At 42.4% G+C, this 5,243-nt stretch overlaps 1 protein-coding gene across 1 annotated transcript in view; it reads left to right on the forward strand.

The window, feature by feature from the left end:
• The window catches only part of FNDC3B (fibronectin type III domain containing 3B), a gene marked incomplete at its 3' end in the record, with an annotated part of 118,097 nt that overhangs the window by 82,752 nt on the left and 30,102 nt on the right, over positions 1–5,243 (forward strand). The gene's annotated exons all lie outside the window — the stretch shown is intronic.

The raw sequence follows: 5,243 nt of genomic DNA on the forward strand, positions 1-5,243 counted from the left end.
AGGTAGTTCTGCACAGTAGTTCTGGGAGGTGTAGTAGACTACAAACCCCAAGAGTCACATTACTCTATAGACAGAAAGAAGAGGAAACCTCAAAGTGAGCTCTCTAAATGGATATGTTAATCCTTAGTTGGTGCTACCAGGGCCTCAGCTGGCACATGGTGGCCTGAGCTGCCACCACGTCTTCAGAAAGATGGAGACCAATTTAAAGAACATTCCAGAGGACAATGCCAACTGGGATCTGGTAAAGATAGGTATGGAGGAATTGAGCTTGCTTCGTGTAATGGATGACATGCCTTCAAGTATGTGAAAGATGGCAGCAAAGAAAGTGCTGATGAACTCGCCTGCAGTGGGTGTGCAGGAAAGAAGGAATGAGTTTAAGCTACAGCAAGGAAAGTCAAGGGGATAATCTCCCCAGTGATGAGGAGAGTTAGATGTTGAGGTAGTTATCCTAGTTGAGGAAGTTTGGAGATTTCCATGATTGTGGGGCAGGAGGTTATTTATTTAATTTTCAATTATTCTTTAAAAATGGGCTAGGCAGCAGTCGCAGAGGAATGGTTTGGGTATAGATGATCATGTTTCAGTGTAGGAGGATGAACTCGGTGACTGTGTCACATCCCCTCTGTTCCCACTTTCTATGACTCAGCTGCGGCGTGACATCTGCAGTTTTAGGTTTGTTCTTGTACAAGGAGTTTATTAGCTTATATTTCTACACTTCCCTGAAATGAAAAAGGCTGTATGTGTTCTTTGTGGTGTCTTAAGCTTTGACATCGGCAGGCAGTTCACAAAGGAGCTGGGCTGTGTTTTGAAGAGTTCATTTTCTTGGGGGCTGTAGGTTGTGCTGTACGTGACTGATAAAAGACCTTTCCCAGCATTAAAGCCAGTCACAGCCCCAATAAATCTGGAACAAATTCTGAGAAAGCATGTCATGTTATGACTGGCATATCTGTGAGCATGGAGCTCTGCTTGAGAATTAGACTCGAAGTTTGCAAAGTGCTGGTGCTGATGTCATTCCCTTGGAATGGAAAGGCTGTTGAAACAGTAAATACTTTCTGTGGCCAGAAACTAAGTCTTGAGCTGGACCTTTTCCTCTTTTTGAAGGAAAGAATGCAGAACAAACCTAAAATGTGTATTTGCAATGGGAAAATCTTAATTAGTTTAGAGCTTTTAGCTATTTCAAACCATTTACATACACAGCTGCTGTTCATGCAAACATGCAAACTATTGATGGAAACTTCAAACTTACCTTGAAATGACATTTTTTTTTCCCTGTTTTTTAAAGCTGCACTTGGTGTTCAAAAGTATGGTTGGAAAGGTCTGAAAATTACATTTGTACTGTACGTGCAGAAAGGAACATAGACACAGGCTAACAGAAGCATAGAATAAAAGGCTTTAGTTCAGCAAGACTTAACATTGAAACCTTGTTAGCACCAAACAGCTGTTTGGAAAGTGTTTAAGTTTTAGGAGCATTTACTCCTGGTTGTATCTGTAGAGGGTTTTTTTATGATTCAGAACTCCAAAAAAAAAGAGACATGAGCAAAACACAAACTTAGAAGTGGTCCAGGTCATACAGCTGGCTTCTCTGCTTTGAAAGGTTAGTTTGAAACACTGGATCCAAATAACCCACAGTCTGGGAAATAGAACTTAATGCTGTAGCTTGGGACTGCTATAAAATCTTTGAGACTCTGAGATCTGCAGGGTAACTCAGATTTTTTCACTGTCCCTCACAGGACCCCATTGAGCATTCACAAGGAATTCATCCCCACCCCCAGCTTCCTCCTAGGAGGAAGAGTTTTGCCATGACAGATGTGAGGAACAGATGTTGAGAGGAAAAGTTATAATGGGACAATGACCTGAAGTGTTAGTCGGGCTCTTCCCTGGTGTGACTGAGTTTCTGTTCCTGATGGCATCGAAGGAAAGCAGCACATGGCTGCTGCCTGTCTCTGCAAGCCCCAGTGTTTGAGGAGGTTTGACATACAGAGCTTTTATGTGTTCATGTTGGATGCTCAGGGTTCAATCAGCTGAGGGGAGAGGAAGGGACAAAGATGGAAAAGCGAATCAACTGTTTATCAGGGACAGTCAGTACTAGGTATGTGAGTCATGCTCAGCCACCCACCACCTTTCCTGAGCAGTTCTGAGGAATTTTTCTGACTCTTAATCTCCTGTTTTACATCAATGCTTCCCCTTTCCTTGGTGCTGTTCTTCCCCACCTTTCCACTGCTGCATCTGCGATGTCTGGGAGATACTTGTGCTCCTCATCCCTAAATGCTTCGGTGACCTAACCTAGTAGTACAGTCCTCAGTGGTTGCTGAGTAACAGTAAGAGAGAGCCAGGAGACAAGTCCTACACCAACTTTTTGTTACCAGCATAGAGCATATAAGATGGTTTTTTTCTTCTCTATCATCTTCTGTTTCAGAAGGATTTCTGCTCTTTGTTGGCTCAGAAGAAAGATGTTGAGCTCAATATTTAACATGTTCTGAGAGAGGCTGGCAGGTCAGAGCAACTTCCCCACTGTGGGAGGGAGTTGGGACAGGTCTCGTTCTCCTTAGCTTAGTCTAGCTCAGGAGACTGTGAATAATTATGTTTATTAGTGAAAGGAGATCAGCCATCCATAGAAGCCTGAGATTTTTTTACAGCTCTTGAAATGGGAAACTAAGTATCTGAAATACTGTAATACTTAATGACCTCTCCTGAGGTTCCCTTTTAACCTGATGTTATATGTTTCTCTGATACTATTATAGACATCACTTGTGCATATTTGTTGCCTTCTGCCTTTAACATTTTCTTTATTTTCACTAGGCATTACTTGTTATTCGTAGCTGTTTTTTTGGTTTGAGTTCAGTGCAGGGCTCAAAGGCCACACTGTCCTTTCCATACCCTGCAATGATTTCAAAGCTTGTGATGTAAGGGCCCTTCTTACTATAGACTTATCTTTCTTTGCATTTGTTCTTGTAATAGGATTCGTGGCCTTGGCAGATCAGTGACATGGGATACATCAGCTCTGTATGTGTGAAGTGGTCAGGGTGTGTTCCATGGGTGCAAGGGATCACTGGCACCTGCCCAGTCTCACATGTGAACAATTGTGAGGTTTAGCATGAGGGATATATGACATAGTTGGTCACCATATGTGCATCATCTGATACATCTTAGTCTTTAGAAAATGTGATGCAGTGCCCATTCATATATGTATTACTCATCAGCTTTAAATTTGGTTCGTAATTTTTTTGCACTTGGTGTCACCTTAGGTCTTTGTGTGTTCCATTCCTTCTCTCCCTCTCCCCCAGATCTTTAAAGGCTTCTCTTCATCGACCTCCAGCTTATCTGTATAAACTCTTGGTGATGTAAATGTCCATATTGACCACATAAATGTCCACATGTCCTTAATAACCCAACGCTTCAGTGTATCTGGTACTCATAGCCTTCTCCTTGTGAAAAAGCGACATATTTGGGATGCTAATATTAAAAAATTCCCTGTACAGGACTCTTCATTGGGAAGTTTGATTGAAGTACTTAAGTTATTATTTATTTGCTGGATATACCCAATTCCCTTAGGTCTTGAAGTCAGTTCCTGTACTTGGAGCAGTTTGAGCCCTCAGCCGTGACCTGCAAGGGTCAGAGGGCTTAGTTACTGTACAAAGCGATCGCTTTTCACCAGAGAGGGAAGTGAGATTTCTTTGGGTTTCAAGGGTTTGTTTTCCTCTCCTGCTCAGTGTGACACAGATAGCATCCTTGCTAGAAAGCAGAGAAAGGGAAGAAAATTCAGTCCACATGTTTGGGCTTTAAGGTTGAGAATGATTCACGCTTAGCTTCTGGGGGTTGTAATTAGGGGTGACATAATAACCATAAACTTTCAATAAAATAGTAGCAGCATTTTTGTTACACTCTGTAGCTGCAGAAGCTGCTTCTGATTAGCATCCCTTTGAGATAAGCCTGCAGGATCACCACAGTTTCCAGATCTGGATCCAGGCTTCTGGGGCACAGTCCTACTTCTTTACTGATGCTGAAAGGGAACTCTGAATTCTGAAACACCCCAAACTTTGACAATTTCACTTGGATCAGCATCTCAATTTTTTCCATATCCATTTTAGTCCATCTGTGTGGTTTTCAAGTCGGGATTATTTTATGCTGGTTCAATCCTGCCAGTTCATACACTGTACTACACTCTTAAGGGTTCTCTACTATGGAAAAAAAAACCCATGCTATCCTCCTCTTCTCCTGAAATACTACTACTCCTTTCTTTTCCAAGTGACTGAGACTAAAAGGAATCCAGGAATGTGTGGAGCAGGAGATCTGTCATTCCCACTCCACACCAAGGTGCATTCTTGCAGGGAGAGATGGGCATTTACACTGGAATTCTGCCATCAGCATCCTGCCAATTTTATTTTTTGGCAGTTGAGCACATGGAATTTTTAAAAAGAAGATCTACTTTTTAAAGCAGGTCACAGACAAAAATAAAGACATTCTTGGGCTACGAGAAGTAGGTCAGGTTTTGGGGGAATCATTAGTGAGTGCTGTTGATCTGATCTTACCTGTTTATTAATATTTTTTGCTTCCTATGCCAAATATGTCTGGTTCTTTTGCTTTAGGTGAGATGTGTTCGTCTGCTTTGGTGAGCAAACTTTTTACATTAACATTTTAAAAAAAGGAAAAAAGACAAGGAAAAATATGTTCTTAGTTTTCCATTAGAGAATACTGTAGTGGAAAGTGAGGCCTCTCTGTGCTGCTGTCCAAAAGGAATAAAGCTGCTTTGTGTCACCTCATTACTCTAAGCTGATGTTTTACCTCAAGATTGTTTTGGAGGGAGGATGAGGGAAAGGTTGATTCCACTGCTCAGATGATGGCCTCTGCAGCACCTTCTGTGCTCAATTAATCCCTCTAAATTGGAGGAAGCATTTCACAGCCTGTTGGTGATAACACTCTGTAGCCCCTGCAAGAGCTGCTGTACCAGGCACAAGGCTTGGGCAGGGAGGATAGATTACTGCTGGTCAGGCATCTGAATTTGCCTGGCATTGCTCAACTGCCTCCATAATTGAAAGGTGAAAGAGCTTTGGGCATTACATGATTTAAGGACAGATAGCTGTAGAGTGGGTGTTTGGGCTTGAGGCAGCCACCCTACATGGGTTGTCTGGATTTTCCCTGCACAGGGCAAAGATGCTTATCCTCTGTGGAGCCTGGTGTCCTGGCAAGCAGGTGGATAGCCCAGCTCTGCTGGAGTGAGGGTGGGTTTGGTTAACAAATCAAAATTA

Source organism: Acanthisitta chloris, unplaced genomic scaffold (genome assembly GCF_000695815.1).
Source record: "Acanthisitta chloris isolate BGI_N310 unplaced genomic scaffold, ASM69581v1 scaffold19382, whole genome shotgun sequence".
Lineage (NCBI taxonomy): Eukaryota > Metazoa > Chordata > Aves > Passeriformes > Acanthisittidae > Acanthisitta > Acanthisitta chloris.